General features: G+C 38.2%; 1 protein-coding gene and 2 long non-coding RNA genes across 14 annotated transcripts in view; all 3 read left to right on the forward strand.

Moving 5' to 3' along the window:
* Positions 1-22647, forward strand: part of LOC121398308 — a 216732-nt gene that overhangs the window by 160318 nt on the left and 33767 nt on the right. The window lies entirely within an intron of this gene.
* On the forward strand, positions 247-1878 carry LOC121398312. The gene is made up of 3 exons (XR_005964236.1): positions 247-292; positions 1329-1406; positions 1627-1878. It is a non-coding gene; the product is annotated as an uncharacterized LOC121398312 (long non-coding RNA).
* On the forward strand, positions 8516-11039 carry LOC121398313. The gene is made up of 3 exons (XR_005964237.1): positions 8516-8530; positions 8613-8635; positions 10985-11039. It is a non-coding gene; the product is annotated as an uncharacterized LOC121398313 (long non-coding RNA).

A 22647-nucleotide genomic window follows, 5' to 3' on the forward strand; every position in this document is an offset into this window, starting at 1 on the left:
GTTTAGAATGGTTGCTAATATTGACTATTATATGTTCTGCTTAATCCTAGAGGCATTCTGTTTAAATTAGAAAGAATTTGCTCCTATTAAACTTAGTTACATAGGAAAACGCTTCCGCAGCAGCTTCAGTTTGCTCTGTGTTATGCGCTTAGCCTGGTTTGATTTTCCATTAATTAAATAGAAATGAAATTTCTATTACAGAGCCTTGCTTGCCCACTCCTACCATTAGTATCTGCAGTACTTCTTGGTTGAAGGCATTGTTATGATTTGGGGAGTTTGGTCAGTACAGATGGTAAGTATAAATAATGTTATTACTTTATTAGATCAGTAGGTCTGGCTTCCTTAAGGGACCTGCCAAAAGCAGCAACTTGTGGTTATAGTTTGAAGGCCAAATAATGTGAGATGTGGCTTTAATTCTTAATTTATATCTTAGATACTAATAGAATCCCTGTGTGAAAGAATTCTAGGTTGAGATTAGGTGTGAATTCTTATTTCTTGGATACATATGGACTTCCCTGCTTGAATGACTTTTAGGTTGAGATTTCGGATTAACGCTTAGTTCCTCTCCTAGATTATCATGCTTAAATGTCTTCTAGGTTAAGATTTGGGGGACTGCGTATTTGCTCTCCTAGGTAGGCCATGGAATTCTTTCTCAAAGAAGCTTCTAGGTTGAGATTTGGGTGGAATTCTTATTTGCTCTTCTAGGTGCTCATGAAATCCCTGCTTGAAGAACTTCTAGGTTGAGATTTGGGTTGAATTATTATTTGCTCTTCTAGGTATCCATAAAATCCCTGCTTGAAGAACTTCTAGGTTGAGATTTGGGTTGAATTATTATTTGCTCTTCTAGGTGTCCATGAAATCCCTGCCTTGAAGAACTTCTAGGTTGAGATTTGGTTGAATTATCATTTGTTCTTCTAGGTGTCCATGAAATCCCTGCTTGAAGAACTTCTAGGTTGAGATTTGGGTTGAATTCTTAATTGCTCTTAATTCTATGTGCGCATGAAATCCCTGCTTGAAGAACTTCTAGGTTGAAAGTGAGGGTTAGATGCTTATATGCTCATATAATACTCATGGAATCCATGAAGGACTTTAGGTTGATGTCTATTTTGCTGACCTTGACATTTTAAAACAATAGCAGGATGAATTCTACAAATTTTTGTTACATCTATAAACTTGGTAATGAGGAGGTGTCTCTGACCAAACGATGGAGAACAAAAGATCTAAAAACTCATTTAGACTCATTTCAAGTCTAAAAAGCAAAAAGACTTAAAACTCCTTTATTAGAATGTATGCTTACATGAGTGTCCTCTCCTTTTTTCTTTTTTTAGGTTCCCTACACAGTGATTGCTCTTGGGATGGATCTTTTGGTCATTATGTTATTTAATAAGGGGCCCCAGATTTTCAGTGTAAGTTGATATAATCCTCTTTAATGATATACTTATTTGATTAAAACTATATTTGAAAAGTTTATTACATAGAGGCCCTATTCATAAACTCTCTTATGGTAGAGTAACTGCTTTGATGCACTTATGCCTCTTTCCAATGGTATTAATGTTTATTTATAATGTTTCACCCATCAACTAACTAGTGCTCTGACTTACAGTAATTCTGACTATTACATTTCAGGGTCATCCAAGAAAATGCCTATGATACTTGGAAACTGATCTTCATGCAACTAAGGCTTATAGAGTCCTGTGCTGGAATTAGGTTGCACATAAAACATCTCCAACCTCCTGTACCCTGGTATATAACTCTTCAGTTGCACTCTGGATATGGTACAGATACCCACCTTACCTACATTCCTTATCTACCAGCCCCAGATTCCACCAGCTGCTCCCAGTATATTACAGACAAATTACATCCACACAGGAATGGGCAGTGCAAAGCCTTATCCTTTAATAAAATTATATTGTTTGTAGTCATTGTGTTTTGCTTTCTATATCCAATTGTTTGTGACTTCAGATGATTATGGACCATAGGGGCATATTTGTCAACGGTCAAATTTTAAAGGTATATCATCTTATTTAGACCTCAAATGAACTTACAACTCAAATGGTTTCTTATTAAAGAAAACATTTGAATGTAAAAAAACTGGTATTAGTGAAGTCAGGACGCAAAATGAACTGATCGAGTTTTGCCACAGAACAAAATTTGAAATGATTGAGTTTTCGAGTGAAAACCACTGAATAAACTTGAACATCAAGGCTACAAGAATTTTTGGATTCAAGCTCTTTCCAGCTTGAGTTTTTATTCAAAAATCCGAACAATTCTATTTTTTTAGTGAATATGTACTGAAAAAATAAGAATTTTTCAGGGAAAAAACGACTCAAAATTTGATAAATCTGATTAGGGCAGAGACACCCATCGGCTAGAATCTAAATTGGCGGTGGGATGGCACTCGGATCACTGCGTTTTCCGAAGTCGCCCAAAGTTTCCTCCATTCCTAGTGCCATCCCCTGGCAATTTAGATTCTAGCCGGTGGGAAGGCTTTTTGGGGAGATTAGTCGTCCAAAGAAGAGACTAAATGTTCCCAAATCTTATCGTGTGCCCTTACCCTTATAGTCTATTCTATAAGTGCTCTAGGGAGCTCACTATTAGTTACATGGTCCAGCAATATTCCCTCCCTCTAACACAGAGATTGACACGATTTCATGTTACAGCTTTTTGTTGTGCTGATGCACAATCTTTAAACCAGTACAGAAGGAAAAATCGAATTTCCCCTTTAATAAATGCCTAGTACAACACAAGCTACACATTCATACTTTCTAGGGGCCACAAGTCTGATCAGCAATTATTAAAATCCCCACGTGCTCTCAATATAGAACAGATGAGGAAGGAAGAAAGGCAGCCCAGACAGAGGCCTGTACGTGAGTGATTAGATACAGAAGTGCAGCGATTAGAGAGAATGTGGCTTATTCATTTCCTCCCCCTCCCATCCACATGGTAAAGTCCCTTTCACTTTCATTCTGACTCAGCGAAGGGCTGAACTAAAGACAGAGGAGGGGGAGGAATGTGCTTACAGGCAGGGGGACTGAAGACAAATACAAAGGTTAAAGGTAAATAGGCACATGGGTAATGGGAAATCAACGAATAAAAGGGGAAAGTGACATATGAATAAAGAAAGAACAGTGGGTTAAAGTGTGGGAATGATACAGACTGTCAGTGAGAGAGCAGAGGATTACAGAGTATGAACATTACGGACTCATCATGCTCAACAAAGCTTGCAATCTAACAGTTAAAGACTAAAGGTGGCCACACAGATTTAAGCTGCCGATATCGGTCTGATTTGTGACGTCAGCTTATCTGCCTGGGTATGGGGATCGGGTTTGATTTTCCCTTGAAATCAAGGACCACGTTGGCTAGTTGATGTGATCCTTGTCCTGTCAGCACCCATTGCCATTGTTATAATCCAGTCGTTTGGCCAAACAATAGGATTAGCCCAATATCGCCTTTGGTGGGCATATCGGGGGAAAGATCCGCTCTCTTGGCAACCTTGGCAAAAGATTGGTTCTTCTAGTGTATGGTCAGAATAGGAAAGATCATACAGTAACTTACAAACCATGAAAAAATGATGAAGCCCAATCCAAAAGCTGCAAGAAATGAAATAAATCTGAATAATAATTCTCCGTGAAATCAAATACCAAATCCGCCCTAAAAAGACTAAATCCCATCCTCAAGTTGCAGCACATGAAAAAAGTTGCCCAGTGTTTTTTAGTGACGTGATAGTTAGTGATGGGTGAATTTATTCGTGAGTCATGGATTGGCGATGAATTTCATCGCAATTGCCGTGAAAATTCACAGTGGGAAAATTCACTGCGACAAAAAAAAAAATCGCCACTCGTCGAAATTGTCGCGCTTCAAAAATAATTATGGTGCCCATTGAGAATTTTTCGTTGTTTCGCTAATTTTTTTTGAAGTTTTGCAAATTTTTTCACCGAAACGGGACAGATTAGCCTATCACTAGTGATAGTAAAGGTTCAGATTCTGTCAGGCTCTTCTGTAAAATACAAATAAAGAATAATAATGTAAAGGCGCATTGATTGTGCGTCACTGTTATAACGCGAGAGTGATGGATTCATTGTAACAATATCCCAAAATAAGAGAATTAAGCAGGTGTCACAGAACCTCAGCTGTAGCAAAGCACATATAGGCAGAAATGATAGGAATGTGTTTATTTCAACAAACTGGATGTTTAAGCAGAATGAAACTGGTATTTTCTATGGGGAGAGATGATGGAATGGGACAGGGAGTGAGCACCCATAGCCGTGACTGCAGGCTGATTACTGGGTGTCACTAACAAACTAGCACTGATAGGAAGAGAGATCTCGCATGAGACCTGCCCCCCTCCTCCTGTCTATCAGCTTACGCTCCAACCACTCCTTTACTTTCACTTTCACTGCGCAAAGGCCTGAAGAGAGGGACAAGAAGAACGAGTGAAGTCGCTGGGGATAAAGAAGACGTACAAAAGCAATAGGAAAAGCTCAGCTAGAAGGTAAGAGGAGAGGGGAGAAGTATGAAAGTGTTGGGAATTTAATGCAGGGGAAGAACAGAGAGAGAGAGAAAAGTGGCGTGACTTTGCCTTTAGTACTGCACACAAATACACTATGAGATCCAGGCACTGATCACTACAGTGTGTCACTATATGGTTTATATACAGTCGTGCACTAATCCACTTATCTTAGGGCAATATACTATCAAGGGTGCAATGGGTGCAAAGAGACAGCACAGGGACAATACAAAGGAACTCAAACACTAAGAATATGACAGTTTCTGATCCGCACCTTCATTTTTGTCCTCAGCTCTGTAACTGCCCTTGGACTGTATATTATTGCTATTATTTATTGATAAAGCACCAACATGTTCCGCAGCACTTTGTCACTATGTCACTGCCCTTTCTGTTCCCAGTGACGTTCGCTCCATCCCTCTGTGTTGAAAACCATCCCAGATCACTTATAAAGAATAAAGCTGGTGCCAGTAGAAATGGGGGGTAAGAACAGGATAAATAATCATTAACACAATGACTCAAGCGCTTATCTCTCCAGGTAAAAATGTCGTGGAGTAAACAGACAGTGGTGGGGATATTCTCCAGGAGTGGGGAAGATGAATACCTTTGGCTTGTCAACGCTCTGCGGGATGTTACCAACCTCTGCCCCCAGCCCTTTGTCATTACCAACTCCAACGCCTCCGCTTTTAGGGAATCCGTCTATACTAACACCTTTGCCATTTTGTATCACTCCATGAACAGAGGGAGCCTCAATATCACCGACGTGACTGATCCACTGTATGACGATGAGCTGGCAAGTTCTATCCAGCATTCTCGGAAGGGGTAAAGTTTCCAACAACACCAAACATCTAGTTATATAAATGGGCTGCACATAACCAGTCACAGTTTTTTCTCTGCCTGCCGTAGATACAGTAGCTCAAAGCCGCCTGCTGGTTGGTTGCGATGAATATTGCATTAGTAACCAATCGGTAGTTTGAAGGTCAAGAATTAGTGATGGGTGAATTTATTCGCCAGGGCGCAAATTCGTGGCAAATGTCCGTGTTTCATCACCGACGAATAAATTCCCGAATTTGCCGCGATAAAAGTTTCATCGAAGTCGGCAACAATTTAGACACCGGTGACAAGTAATGGACGCCCATTGACTTTAATGGGCGTCGCCGTCAACTTTGAATTGTCGCAGGCGTCAAAATCAGTTTTGCGAAACTCGTGGCGAAGCAAAATGGGACAAATTAGCCCATCACTAGTCAGAATGAAGGATGAACAGGAAAGAGACTTGGGAGAAAGGTAAAGCAATAGGAAATAATATAATATAGTGAATAAAGTAGCCCCTATTGTAAAATATAAGGATATTTTAAGTCATCGAGGAGTCCCATGACCATATAAAAACTCGAGGCCGAAAGCCGAGTGCTTTTATAAAGGTCATGGAACTCCGAGGTTACTTCTAATATAGTCATATTTTCCAACAAGGGGCTACTTTATGGGGCAGATTTATCAAAGGTTGAGATGAAGTTTCGAAGTGAAAAACTTCGAATTTCAAGCTATTTCTTGTGTACTTCGACTAGGGAATAATCATACTTAGATTCAAAGTGGAAAGAAAAACTTCGAAATTCGAATTTTTTTGAAGTACTGTCTGTTTAAAACTTCGACTTCGACCATTCGCAACCTAAAAGCTGCAAAGTGCTGTTTTAGCCTATGGAGGACCTCCTAGAACCTGTATGGAGACAATTGGGGGAGTTTGGGAGATCGAAGGTCGAAGTAAAAAAGAATTTGTATCAAAGTACGACCATACGATTGAAAGTAGGCCGAATTCGGCCCACTTCGACCCCCCAAAAAATTAGTCTTTTTGAATTTGAAGTTCGAAGTTTTTTTAACTATATATAGATATATATATATATACTGTATGTATATATATATATATATATATATATATATATATATATATATATATATATATATATAGACAAATACAAGATTCCTCTGCACTCAACCCATTATCAATATATTTTAAGACAGAGACATTTTGTGCTACTGCTACTGAAAAAATGCCTTACCCTTTAAACAAAACAGGGATTGTTTGTCCATATATTGCAATATATTTAAGCTGGCCAACTACGTCAAAGTCATCCCATATCTGGCCAGTCCTACGCTTAATTTCATCTGATTCATTAAGAATTCTATGGTTTAATTATATATTTTATAAAAGGGACGAATACGTTTTACCTGCAACTTACTAGCTGCTTTCATATATATATCATATATATATATATATATATATATATATATATATATATATATATATAGTAAATTTAGACACAGTGCACACCAAAGAGCAATGCCTGTGTGCTGGTTATATATATCAATAGTAATAAGCATAAAGAAAAACCGCACCAACAGATCTTTATACAAAAATAGAAAAACTTTTATTGATCAACGTTTCGGCTCGTCCGCTGGAGCCATCTTCAGGAACAAAAAAAAAAAATATATATATATATATATATATAGAGGAAACAGACCATGCAGTCACAGAGGGGCCCAGACTGTGGGGTCTCCTTCCTCTATAGCTAATATAAAAACACCCTCCTGCCCAGCCACTATCTTACTTGCGGTGAGGAAGTGGGGCACAAGATGGCTGGGAGTGGGCGGGACTTGGGCGGAGCAGATGCAGGATGGGAAGTGGGCGGGAGGATGGGGATCAGAGTGCACCTGGCCCCTCTGAAGATTTTTTTGGAGGGGGCCGGTGCACTCTAGTTATGCCACTGAAAGAAGATCAAAACATTGGTTCACGATAGGGTTATTAATGTAAAAGCTCATTATCCTCATTATCATTTACAATGCCTTTAATGCAATAGACATAGTGTATGCTTTGTGAATTTATGGTCTGTAGATACTTAAGAGAATGGACTGTGCATTTGATCAGAGGGCTACACTAAAGGTGGCCATACACTATAAGATCTAGGAGGTCACCTAATGAGCAGATCTTTTCCCAATATGCCCACTTAAGGTGGACAATATTGGCTTTATTCACAAGGGCCAAGCAATCAGAGTACAATGCTGGGAATGCAAGCCGTCGGAAAGAAGGACACATCAACGAGCCAATATGGTCCCAAATTTGAGGGAAAATTCAAACCTGCCCAATCGATAGCTGTCCTATTTTCAGACAGATATTTGTTGTGTGGTTCTCTTGGAGGTCCCCATACATGGTGTAAGGAGCACGAATCTGCAGATTAAATCTGCCTGTATATGGTCACTCTAACATGTGATACTGCACCTTCATTGCTCCTTTACTAGTTCCCTGTTTACACTGTAAGTCTTGAATTCCCAGAATGTACTTGCTGAGGTCAAAACACCTTTATGTTGGTCTTTTTTCAACCCACTTAATTATGTAACTATTAAATCTACAATAAGTATATATATATATATATATATATATATATATATATATATACACGCAATGGGTTTCATTTGGAGGGGGTGAACCTGATGGACTTTTTTCAACCCAATTAACTATGTAATTGTGTAACTATCTGTGTTGGCACCAAGAGTATTGAAATCACCCTTTCTGCTTATTATAAAACCTATTGATGGTCTTGATGACCAGAAATATAAAAATACATGAGACATGGAGAGGCTTTTGGCTTCAAATAGACAACTTGGACAAAAAAAAAAACTTGGACAACTACAGTTTCAAGATTACAGGTTGGCACAGGGTCAACCTTGTTGCAGACTGTGGCTCTCCAATATGTTGTGTAGAAGAGCCTTCCAGCATCTGAGGAACTTGTTCATCATTTAGTCATTAACTGACCACTGTAACTCTCTGTCCTGTCATTCTGGCAGGGAAAGACAAAGTGGTGGTAATTGCTGATGACCTAGTTGACAGCAGTCATAATGCAAAGAACAGAATTCTTCATAGTCAACCAACCATCAGACTCAAAGCTCTGGATCTATTCCTGTTCAGCAGGGAGGACAAGACTAATTACAACATATTGTTAAGCAAAATGGCACCCATAAAAGAAATAGTTACTGCAGGTAAGTACTGAGTATATTTTATAATCAATTACAGAATTACACGTTATAAATGTAAAATAATAACTGTTTATTTCTTCCACAGCTTCCCACAAGAGTATAAACATGGTGGGTATCTATCTATTGACCTTAGGACCAATATTCTGGTAAAAGTAAAGCTTTTAGAGCCCACATGGGCACTCAGCAGAGACTGGTAAGGTACCTGTTATCCAGAATGCTCGGGACCTGGGGTTTTCCACAATGGGGTTATGTAATTAAAGGCACTAAGTTTGCCCTGGAGCAGTAACCCATAGTAACCAATCTGCAAGTAGAATTTACTGGTCACCTGTTTGCTAAGTGTTACTGCTCCTGGGCAAACTTAGTGCCTTTTATAACATATGGTGGTTAGTATACTAAAAAAAATCATTTGAACATTAATTAAACCCAATAGGATTGTTTTGCCTCCAATAAGGATTAATCTGGTCTTAGTTGGGATCAAGTACAAGGTACTGTTTTATTATCACAGAGAAAATGGAAATGGAGACTATGGGAGATGGCCTTTCCGTAATTCAGAGCTTTCTGGATAACAGGTTTTGGGATAACAGATCCCATACCTGTATTTGGTATTGTCATCCCTACATTGGTCAATTGCCCCCCCCCCCAGTCTCTGCTAGGGCCCTGGGTTGGAATCATGTGCATAATATACTGGTATCTATATATATGACCAGCCCCACATGACCTATGTAGGGGGTTTATAAGATGGCTATGGGTGGGGATAAGACATATTGGGCCAAATTCACAAAAAAAGTGAGAAAAAGGTTTATCATGTGAAAACTCATGGTCGAGATTCAAATCTCACTGTTTTTTACGTAACTCTATTGAAGTCTATGGAAAAGAAACTGGAAGTGAATTTGGAGAAAAGTATTTTTTTTTTTTTTTTTTTTTTTTTTTCAACATTTTTATTGGGTTTTCAAAAATATACAGAAATACTTTTACACAGCGTAAATTGAGTATGATTAAACTATTTGAATGCATTTAACGTGCTGTTTCTACTACAAAGGAATAATACAATTGTGAAAACATGAGGATTATACTTGCCTCAAATAAGAGTACATATGACGTATATAATAATGTTTAGTTACCAGATCTACTGTTTAAACTAACAAAAGCAACACATAACTAAAACAAACCTATACCTCGCATGGTGGAGTTACAGAAACACAAAAAAAAAACAAAAAAACACTGAGTTAATTATGTTGCCCAGACATTAGGATAGTTAAATCAATAATAGCTCTTGAATATTAGTTTTATATTTAGAGTCTATTTGATCGAAATAAAGAGACCAATCATTAGAAAACATAGTATTAATGTGTGGTTCTTCAAATTTAATTTTTATGGCCTCTTGCCAGCATAACTGGTTTAGATATACTAAAATTTCTTTTAAGGAGGGGGTAGACTCTGAAATCCAAAACAGAAATAGGGCCTTCTTTGTAGCCGCCATAAACCGTAAAATTAAGTTTGAGATCAAAACAGGATCAGATTTACAATGTTTACTCAAAGAAAAAGAAGGGGTGCCAATATTCAAAAGGGCATAAAACTGGAGATATAGTTAGATTTATTTTCAACTTAGAATTAATAAAATCTCTTACTTTTTGCCAAACAAGAGTAATGTGAGGGCAGCTCCAAAGATAATGAAAAAGGTTTACATTTTCTTGATTACATTTGGGACAAAACGAAACCTAACTTAAACCCTTATAAGAACGAAAAAGTTTACCATAACCAAGATGGATTAATTTGAAATGTTGAGATCTCCAATCCTCCGAGAAAAAACATTTATTAAATTTAACCAATGAAGAAGTTAACTGAGTAGGGGTAATGTCCCTTAACAGGTAGTTTGACCATCTCAAAGCCGTATCTGAAAGGGGGTGTTTCTGGTCAGAGGGGGGACAAGAAAAGTATTTTTCTCCTCGAATTGAGTCCCGTCCATGAGTTTTCACGTGATAAAACAGGAGATAACTTTTTCTTTCTGCTGTGTTATGCAATAAAGGCCCAGATTCAATTCAGTGAGAAAAAAAATTATCTCATGTTTTATCAAGTGAATAGTCATTGACAAAATTTAATTAGAGGAGAATAAACTTTTCTCCAAATTCAGTTCCAGTTTTTTTCCCATAGACTTCAATAGAGTTTTCAAGTGATAAACACTGAGAAGTTTTTCTGAGATGAATTGCATCTCAAATTGAATCTCATCCATGACTTTTCATGTGATAAACCTTTTTCTTATTGAATTGAATCTGATTCAAAGTGTGAAATGTTTGCTAGTCACCTATAGGATCTAGTCAACTGGTAGCATTTACTGGGCCAATGTTTGAAAACAAACATCTCAGGGGTTACTAGACTTGGGTTTACTTGTTACTATACAGAATATCCATTAGAGATGTATGATTGACTGTCAGTTCTTTCTTCTTCATATCTAATCAGTGGGATGAGGAGAAAGACTCACCTGATAAAGAGAAGGACTTGAAACCCAGAAAGGTAACATCCTACCATTACAGATCAACTGCCGGCTTGATGACATCAATCAAACAGATATTTTTCATTTGCATTTCTATATTTTCACCAATATATTTCCTCTTTAATAATGTTGCATTCAAACTGGCTCCTAGACCGCAGCCTTTTCGTGAGTGGTGCTTTACTCACCTGCTTTACTGTAGGTCCAAAATGTTCTACATACCACCCACACAGAAGACCACAGAGGTCCCATAGTTAACTATACAACGTTAACTCATGGACGAGATTCAATTTGAGATGCAAATCAATTCAGAAACACTTATCTCACTGTGTATCACGAGAAAACGCTATTGAAGTCTATGGGAGAAAAAACTGGAACTGAAGTTGGAGAAAAGTTTTTCTCCTCAAATTGAATCTCCTCCATGACTTGATCACATGATAAACCATAAACCAATTTGTTCTCACTACACTCTCGTCCATGAATCTGACGTTATGTTTGTTTCCATAGTCCAGGATTTTTGTTGGCAACTGGAAGCCTTACATTAATTAAAGTTATGGGATCCGTTATCCAGAAACCCGTTATCCAGAAAGCTCCGAACAGGAAGGCCGTCTCCCTTAGACTCCATTTTATCCAAATAATCAAAATTTTTAAAAATTATTTCCTTTTTCTCTGTAATAATAAAACAGTAGCTTGTACTTGATTCCAACTATTATATAATTAATCCTTGTTGGAAGAACTACCAGCCTATTGGGTTTATTTAATGTTTACATCATCTTCTAGTTGACTTAAAGTATGGAGATCCAAATTATAGAAGATCCATTATTCGGAAAACCCCAGGTTCTAAACATTCTGGATAACAGGTCCCATACCTATGCCATATCCTACTCTTCTAATTTAACATTGAGGTGTGTCCAGTTTATATTTCCTGCACAGAACTTTTTTTTTACACAAATGGACATTTTAGAAGAATACAATGATATTGCGGAAAAAGGTCATTAATTGGGGCATACTATTTGAGAATAATTTTTGTGAATCTGAACTGCCCCGTTAATTTTCATCTGGAGATTCTGTCAGGCTCTTCCGTAAAATACAAATAAAGAATAATAATGTAAAGGCGCATTGATTGTGCGTCACTGTTATAACGCGAGAGTGATAGATTCATTGTAACAATATCCCAAAATAAGAGAATTAAGCAGGTGTCACAGAACCTCAGCTGTAGCAAAGCACATATAGGCAGAAATGATAGGAATGTGTTTATTTCAACAAACTGGATTTTTAAGCAGAATGAAACGGTATTTTCTATGGGGAGAGATGATGGAATGGGACAGGGAGTGAGCACCCATAGCCGTGACTGCAGGCTGATTACTGGGTGTCACTAACAACTAGCACTGATAGGAAGAGAGATCTCGCTTGAGACCTGCCCCCCCTCCTCCTGTCTCTCAGCTACGCTCCAACCACTCCTTTACTTTCACTTTCACTGGGCAAAGGCCTGAGAGAGGGACAAGAAGAATGAGTGAAGTCGCTGGGGATAAAGAAGACGTACAAAAGCAATAGGAAAAGCTCAGCTAGAAGGTAAGAGGAGAGGGGAGAAGTATGAAAGTGTTGGGAATTTAATGCAGGGGGAAGAACAGATGGAGGCAGGGACAGAAGAAGGGGAAGGAGGGAGGGAGAACAGAGAGAGAGAGAAAAGTGGCGTGACTTTGCCTTTAGTACTGCACACAAATACACTATGAGATCCAGGCACTGATCACTACAGTGTGTCACTATATGGTTTATATACAGTCGTGCACTAATCACTTATCTTAGGGCAATATACTATCAAGGGTGCAATGGGTGCAAAGAGACAGCACAGGGACAATACAAAGGAACTCAAACACTATGGATATGACAGTTTCTGATCCGCACCTTGATTTTTGTCCTCAGCTCTGTAACTGCCCTTGGACTGTATATTATTGCTATTATTTATTGATAAAGCACCAACATGTTCCGCAGCACTTTGTCACTATGTCACTGCCCTTTCTGTTCCCAGTGAAGTTCGCTCCATCCCTCTGTGTTTAAAACCATCCCAGATCACTTATAAAGAATAAAGCTGGTGCCAGTAGAAATGGGGGGTAAGAACAGGATAAATAATCATTAAACACAATGACTCAAGCGCTTATCTCTCCAGGTAAAAATGTCGTCGAGCAAACAGACAGCGGTGGGGATATTCTCCAGGAGTGGGGAAGATGAATACCTTTGGCTTGTCAACGCTCTGCGGGATTATACCAACATCTGCCTCCAGCCCTTTGTCATTACCAACTCCAACGCCTCCGCTTTTAGGGAATCCGTCTATACTAACAACTTTGCCATTTTGTATCACTCCATGAACAGTGGGAGGCTCAATATCACCGACGTGACTGATTCTCTGTATGACGATGAGCTGCAAGTTCTATCCAGCATTCTCGGTAAGGGGTAAAGTTTCCAACAACACCAAAAATCTAGTTATATAAATGGGCCGCACATAACCAGTCACAGTTTTTTCTCTGCCTGCCGTAGATACAGTAGCTCAAAGCCGCCTGCTGGTTGGTTGCGATGAATATTGCATTAGTAACCAATCGGTAGTTTGAAGGTCAGAATTAGTGATGGGTGAATTTATTCGCCAGGCGCAAATTCGTGGCAAATGTCCGTGTTTCATCACCGACGAATAAATTCCCGAATTTGCCGCGATAAAAGTTTCATCGAAGTCGGCAACAATTTAGACACCGGTGACAAGTAATGGACGCCCATTGACTTTAATGGGCGTCGCCGTCAACTTTGAATTGTCGCAGGCGTCAAAATCAGTTTTGCAAAACTCATGGCGAAGCAAAATGGGACAAATTAGCCCATCACTAGTCAGAATGAAGGATGAACAGGAAAGAGACTTGGGAGAAAGGTAAAGCAATAGGAAATAATATTATATAGTGAATAAAGTACCCCCTATTGTAAAATATAAGGATATTTTAAGTCATCGAGGAGTTTCATGACCATATAAAAGTACGAGGCCGAAAGCCGAGTGCTTTTATAAAGGTCATGGAACTATGAGGTTACTTCTAATATCCTCATATTTTCCAACAAGGGCTACTTTATGGGGCAGATTAATCAAAGGTTGAGGTGAAGTTTCGAAGTGAAAAACTTCGAATTTCAAGCTATTTCTTGTGTACTTCGACTAGGGAATAATCATACTTAGATTCAAAGTGGAAAGAAAAACTTCGAAATTCGAAGGTCGAATTTTTTTGAAGTACTGTCTGTTTAAAACTTCGACTTCGACCATTCGCAACCTAAAAGCTGCAAAGTGCTGTTTTAGCCTATGGGGGACCTCCTAGAACCTGTATGGAGACAATTGGGGGAGTTTGGGAGATCGAAGGTCGAAGTAAAAAAAAAATTAGTATCAAAGTACGATCATACGATTGAAAGTAGGCCGAATTCGGCTCACTTCGACCCCCAAAAATTGGTCTTTTTGAATTTGAAGTTCGAAGTTTTTTTAACTATATATACAGTATATATATATATATATATATATATATATATATATATATATATAATATCAAAAATATATATATAAAGCTGGAAATGGAGATCGCACTCACAGGTCTTAGAAGTATTTCACGACACGACAGCCTTTCTTTCTTTGAGAAAAGCTGTCGTGTCAGCCGAAACGTCAGCGATTGTCCACTGAATAAAGACATTTAAACACTTCTAAGACCTGTGAGTGCGATCTCCATTTCCAGCTTTATATTCAAACTTCAACTAGGACTGCACCCAGGCATAATTGATGACATTTTCGTGAGTGCCGGTTTTTCCCTTCACTATATATATATATATATATATATATATATATATATATATATATAGAGGAAACAGACCATGCAGTCACAGAGGGGCCCAGACTGTGGGGTCTCCTTCCTCTATAGCTAATATAAAAACACCCTCCTGCCCAGCCACTATCTTACTTGCGGTGAGGAAGTGGGGCACAAGATGGCTGGGAGTGGGCGGGATTGGGCGGAGCAGATGCAGGATGGGAAGTGGGCGGGAGGATGGGGATCAGAGTGCACCTGGCCCCCCTGAAGATTTTTTTGGAGGGGGCCGGTGCACTCTAGTTATGCCACTGAAAGAAGATCAAAACATTGGTTCACGATAGGGTTATTAATGTAAAAGCTCATTATCCTCATTATCATTTACAATGCCTTTAATGCAATAGACATAGTGTATGCTTTGTGAATTTATGGTCTGTAGATACTTAAGAGAATGGACTGTGCATTTGATCAGAGGGCTACACTAAAGGTGGCCATACACTATAAGATCTAGGAGGTCACCTAATGAGCAGATCTTTTCCCAATATGCCCACTTAAGGTGGACAATATTGGCTTTATTCACAAGGGCCAAGCAATCAGAGTACAATGCTGGGAATGCAAGCCGTCGGAAAGAAGGACACATCAACGAGCCAATATGGTCCCAAATTTGAGGGAAAATTCAAACCTGCCCAATCGATAGCTGTCCTATTTTCAGACAGATATTTGTTGTGTGGTTCTCTTGGAGGTCCCCATACATGGTGTAAGGAGCACGAATCTGCAGATTAAATCTGCCTGTATATGGTCACTCTAACATGTGATACTGCACCTTCATTGCTCCCTTTACTAGTTCCCTGTTTACACTGTAAATCTTGAATTCCCAGAATGTACTTGCTGAGGTCAAAACACCTTTATGTTGGTCTTTTTTCAACCCAACTTAACTATGTAACTATTAAAATCTACAAAAAGTATATATATATATATATATATATATATATAGACACATACAAGAGTCCTCTGCACTCAACCCATTATCAATATATTTAAGACAGAGACATTTTGTGCATACTGCTACTAAAAAATGCCTTACCCTTTAAACAAAACAGGGATTGTTTGTCCATATATTGCAATATATTTAAGCTGAACAACTACGTCAAAGTCATCCCATATCTGGCCAGTCCTACGCTTAATTTTCATCTGATTCATTAAGAATTCTATTGCTTCATTATACATTTTACAAAGGGACTAGGTTTTACCTGCAACTTACTAGCTGCTTTCAAAGTAAACCTCCATACTTGGCTGCCCTTTTATTAGACACCAGTGGGATCACCTGACTATAGTTGGGAAGGGTGGGAGCTACAACATAGAGCTGGTCACTGCTCTTGTATAACTATAACAAACAAGGGAAAGTTGTGCTCACCACTATTTTTTAAAAACATTAGGTGGGGGTGCAATGAGGCTGTGACCACAAAATACATATAGACACATACAAGAGTCCTCTGCACTCAACCCATTCTCAATATATTTAAGACAGCGACATTTTGTGCTACTGCTACTAAAAAATGCCTTACCCTTTAAACAAAACAGGGATTGTTTGTCCATATATTGCAATATATTTAAGCTGGCCAACTACGTCAAAGTCATCCCATATCTGGCCAGTCCTACGCTTAATTTTCATCTGATTCATTAAGAATTCTATTGCTTCATTATACATTTTACAGCTATAGTCAGGTGATCCCACTGGTGTCTAATAAAAGGGCAGCCAAGTATGGAGGTTTACTTTGAAAGCAGCTAGTAAGTTGCAGGTAAAACCTAGTCCCTTTGTAAAATGTATAATGAAGCAATAGAATTCTTAATGAATCAGATGAAAATTAAGCGTAGGACTGGCCAGATATGGGATGACTTTGACGTAGTTGGCCAGCTTAAATATATTGCAATATATGGACAAACAATCCCTGTTTTGTTTAAAGGGTAAGGCATTTTTTAGTAGCAGTATGCACAAAATGTCGCTGTCTTAAATATATTGAGAATGGGTTGAGTGCAGAGGACTCTTGTATGTGTCTATATGTATTTTGTGGTCACAGCCTCATTGCACCCCCGCCTAATGTTTTTAAAAAATAGTGGTGAGCACAACTTTCCCTTGTTTGATATATATATATATATATATATATATAAAAGTTGAAAGTAGCGACACTCACAGGTTTTGTAGAAGGTTTGAAAACAAAAGTGTTGTTTATTGAAGCTCAACGTTTCGATCCCCCACAGGGATCTTCGTCAGGAGAACACAAACAAACGTTTGTTTGTGTTCTCCTGACGAAGATCCCTGTGGGGGATCGAAACGTTGAGCTTCAATAAACAACACTTTTGTTTTCAAACCTTCTACAAAACCTGTGAGTGTCGCTACTTTCAACTTCTGCATCTACTTAATGTTCAGCTGGCACCCAGGTACATGAACGTGGAAACGGTGTGCACCTTCAGACGACATATATATATATACATGCATGCAATGGGGTTCATTTGGAGGGGGTGAACTTGATGGACTTTTTTCAACCCAATTAACTATGTAATTGTGTAACCTTGGAATGCCCTGGGCCCCAGGAACACCCTTGTTTATGATGCCCTATCTGTGTTGGCACCAAGAGTATTGAAATCACCCTTTCTGCTTATTATAAAACCTATTGATGGTCTTGATGACCAGAAATATAAAAATACATGAGACATGGAGAGGCTTTTGGCTTCAAATAGACAACTTGGACAAAAAAAAAAAACTTGGACAACTACAGTTTCAAGATTACAGGTTGGCACAGGGTCAACCTTGTTGCAGACTGTGGCTCTCCAATATGTTGTGTAGAAGAGCCTTCCAGCATCTGAGGAACTTGTTCATCATTTAGTCATTAACTGACCACTGTAACTCTCTGTCCTGTCATTCTGGCAGGGAAAGACAAGGTGATGGTAATTGCTGATGACCCAGTTGACAGCAGTCATAATGCAAAGAACAGAATTCTTCATAGTCAACCAACCATCAAACTCAAAGCCCAGGATCTATTCCTGTTCAGCAGGGAGGACAAGACTAATAACAACATATTGATAAGCAAAATGGCACCCATAAAAGAAATAATTACTGCAGGTAAGTACTGAGTATATTTTATAATCAATTACAGAATTACACGTTATAAATGTAAAATAATAACTGTCTATTTCTTCCACAGCTTCCCACAAGAGTATAAACATGGTGGGTATCTATCTATTGACCTTAGGACCAATTTTCTGGTAAAAGTAAAGCTTTTAGAGCCCACATGGGCACTCAGCAGTGACTGGTAAGGTACCTGTTATCCAGAATGCTCGGGACCTGGGGTTTTCCACAATGGGGTTATGTAATTAAAGGCACTAAGTTTGCCCTGGAGCAGTAACCCATAGTAAGCAATCTGCAAGTAGAATTTACTGGTCACCTGTTTGCTAAGGGTTACTGCTCCTGGGCAAACTTAGTGCCTTTTATAACATATGGTGGTTAGTATACTAAAAAAATCATTTGAACATTAATTAAACCCAATAGGATTGTTTTGCCTCCAATAAGGATTAATCTGGTCTTAGTTGGGATCAAGTACAAGGTACTGTTTTATTATCACAGAGAAAATGGAAATGGAGACTATGGGAGATGGCCTTTCCGTAATTCAGAGCTTTCTGGATAACGGGTTTTGGGATAACAGATCCCATACCTGTATTTGGTATTGTCGTCCCTACATTGGTCAATTGCCCCCCCCCCCAGTCTCTGTTAGGGCCCTGGGTTGGAATCATGTGTATAATATACTGGTATCTATATATATGACCAGCCCCACATGACCTATGTAGGGGGTTTATAAGATGGCTATGGGTGGGGATAAGACATATTGGGCCAAATTCACAAAAAAAAGTGAGAAAAAGGTTTATCATGTGAAAACTCATGGTCGAGATTCAAATCTCACTGTTTTTTACGTAACTCTATTGAAGTCTATGGAAAAGAAACTGGAAGTGAATTTGGAGAAAAGTATTTTTCTCCTCGAATTGAGTCCCGTCCATGAGTTTTCACGTGATAAAACAGGAGATAACTTTTTCTTTCTGCTGTGTTATGCAATAAAGGCCCAGATTCAATTCAGTGAGAAAGAATTGTGTCATGGTTTATCAGGTGAAAAGTCATTGACAAAATTTAATTAGAGGAAAATAAACTTTTCTCCAAATTCAGTTCCAGTTTTTTTTCCCCATAGACTTCAATAGAGTTTTCAAGTGATAAACCCTGAGAAGTTTTTCTGAGATGAATTGCCTCTCAAATTGAATCTCATCCATGACTTTTCATGTGATAAACCTTTTTCTTATTGAATTGAATCTGATTCAAAGTGTGAAATGTTTGCTAGTCACCTATAGGATCTAGTCAACTGGTAGCATTTACTGGGCCAATGTTTGAAAACAAACATCTCAGGGGTTACTAGACTTGGGTTTACTTGTTACTATACAGAATATCCATTAGAGATGTATGATTGACTGTCAGTTCTTTCTTCTTCATATCTAATCAGTGGGATGAGGAGAAAGACTCACCTGATAAAGAGAAGGACTTGAAACCCAGAAAGGTAACATCCTACCATTACAGATCAACTGCCGGCTTGATGACATCAATCAGACAGATATTTTTCATTTGCATTTCTATATTTTCACCAATATATTTCCTCTTTAATAATGTTGCATTCAAACTGGCTCCTAGACAGTGTAAATGAACCACAGCCTTTTCTTGAGTGGTGCTTTACTCACCTGCTTTACTGTAGGTCCAAAATGTTCTACATACCACCCACACAGAAGACCACAGAGGTCCCATAGTTAACTATCCAACGTTAACTCATGGAAGAGATTCAATTTGAGATGCAAATCAATTCAGAAACACTTATCTCACTGTGTATCAGGAGAAAACGCTATTGAAGTCTATGGGAGAAAAAACTGGAACTGAAGTTGGAGAAAAGTTTTTTCTCCTCAAATTGAATCTCCTCCATGACTTGATCACATGATAAACCATGAGATAATTTGTTCTCACTGCACTCTTGTCCATGAATCTGATGTAATGTTTTTTTCCATAGTCCAGGATTTTGTTGGCAACTGGAAGTCTTACATTAATTACAGTTATGGTATCCGTTATCCAGAAACCCGTTATCCAGAAAGCTCCAAATTACAGGAAGGCCGTCACCCTTAGACTCCATTTTATCCAAATAATCAAAATTTTTAAAAATTATTTCCTTTTTCTCTGTAATAACAGTAGCTTGTACTTGATCCCAACTATTATATAATTAATCCTTATTGGACGAACTACCAGCCTATTGGGTTTATTTAATGTTTACATCATCTTCTAGTTGACTTAAAGTATGGAGATCCAAATTATAGAAGATCCATTATTCGGAAAACCCCAGGTTCTAAACATTCTGGATAACATGTCCCATACCTATGCCATATCCTACTCTTCTAATTTAACATTGAGGTGTGTCCAATTTATATTTCCTGCACAGAACTTTTTGATATATATATACATATTGATAGACTGTAGCTGTTAAAAAAACTGCCATTAGGAAACATTACACAAATGGACATTTTAGAAGAATACAATGATATTGCGGAAAAAAGGTCATTAATTGGGGCATACTATTTGAGAATAATTTTTGTGAATCTGAACTGCCCCGTTAATTTTCATCTGGAGATGAAAATGAACATAAAGGTGCATTTCGATTGGCTTTGTCTATTGTAATTATTTTTCCTGGAAACTGAGTGAACAATTTACTCTCTCTTAGAACTCCACCTTGGTGTCTCTCATATGCTATGCGGCTAACCTGGTCACCTTGAGATGTGCCTGCTCTGATCCAACTTTTAAGAACGTAAGTACTACTGGTTTTAAGCCAAAGTATAGAATACTGTATTTTTTGGGTAATGCTGTTATTAATAAGAAATCATTTTTATGCTATTTATATACAGAGCAAAAATTTTTAAATGATAAGTAAACCTTAAAAATAAGTGAATATAAAGTTAACGAGGGGATATTCTAAGCACTTTTGCAATGTATATTTATTATTTTTTTTTTTAGATTCCAAGATATTAAGGGATACATGTGCTGTTAATATGAATGAATTTTGTTCCAACAGCACCCCCTGCTGGTCATTTTCCCACCAGTCTGACCACCAGGTAGTCAAGGAAGTTGTCAGGAGAAAGAAAGAGGCTGCTCTGATGTTCTTATGATTAGGAAAGATGTGAGAAAGGTTTCTAATTTTTTTCCTAAGCAGAAGAACATCAGAGCAGCCTTTTTCTTTCTCCTGACAACTTCCTTGACTACTTGGTGGTCAGACTGGTGGGAAAATGACCAGCAGGTGGCGCTGTTGTGACAAAATTCATTCATATTAACAGTACATGTATCCCTTAATATCTTGGAAGAAACAAAAAACAAAATAAATAATGAACGTACATTGCAAAAGTGCTTAGAATAGTACCCTCACTCATTTTACATTCACTTATTTTTTTACTTAATAAGTAATAATAAGTTTTTACTTAACCTTTAAGATAAATCCTAATATCTTTATATGTTTCACAAGGGGCGAAATTGCCATTATTAACCAATACTATTCTTGTTTTTCTAAAACATGAATACAGTTCTTTGCAAAGAATTAAAGCTGGTCATACTTTTAAGATCATCTTGTTGGTAAGGTTCCCATATCGTATCAATTGAAACACATCACTGCACCTCGCATTTCCCTAACTCTTCCCAAAAGTCAGAGTTGAATGGTGCCCTCTTGCCCCGCATAATCTTCTATATAATATAGATATTAACCACACTGAGCATTAGAAGTTCAAGCCAGATCTAGAGCAGTTACAAAGGCACATGCTCAGTGTTGGTGATTGCTTGGAGGAGAAGATTATGTGGTGTAAGATGGCTGTTATAAATGATACATTCAAAGAAAGAAATTCCCAATGCAGGGCCAATGAATTTTAATCTCATCAGTAGTACATGGGGTCTGGGTGCACATGCCCCAGACCTACAGCTCAAGGTGAAGGTATCCAACTAAACAGAAAACGTCAGGCTTGTAAAAGAAAGGAGAACTTTATTTCAGGTCACAAAGTAAATGAATACATAGCCTTATGCGTTTCGTGCACATGGGCACTTAATCATAGCACCTTCTGTTTTCTGTTTGGGTGTAAGATGGCACCTGCCAATCAAATGTTCTAATGTTTTCAAACAGGTAGGGGAAACAGGCCAGTATGGGGGGGGGTGCAGTACTGTTGTTGAGAAAGTGGCAGTGAGGGCTCCTGGGATACTAATTTAGGGGAATGACTTTAATGGCCTGGAAGATAAAAAGTGATTTACATATGCAGATTTGCACATTTTTTGTGCTTTGCCACATCTCTTATAATGGGATTATAAAAGTCAATTTAGCAGAGAAGCAAAGGAAGTTGAGGTTGTGGTTGAGCCTGGAAAGAACAACTTGTATAAGACCTAAATTTCTAGCAGAGCAGATAAATATTTTCACAAAATCAAAATACTTATCCATTCTCCTCTTAATATTTCCATTTGACACAAAAACCATGGTGGAAGTTTAGAAAATGGTATTACAGTAAATAGTGAACTTTACTTGAAAAAAACCTATGGACATGGTGGGAGCAGAGGTCCCTATTTAAGGCAGGATAGAATATAACTAAAACATTCTCTTCTTTGTTTTTGGAACAGCTTTCTCTTCTCTTTGCTTGCACAACAATCTCCCCGTGGATCAGACGGTATATGCGCGTGCCAGATGTAAGTAGCTACAGCACATGTATTGTATTTAATGATG

Source organism: Xenopus laevis, chromosome 9_10L, assembly GCF_017654675.1.
Source record: "Xenopus laevis strain J_2021 chromosome 9_10L, Xenopus_laevis_v10.1, whole genome shotgun sequence".
Lineage (NCBI taxonomy): Eukaryota > Metazoa > Chordata > Amphibia > Anura > Pipidae > Xenopus > Xenopus laevis.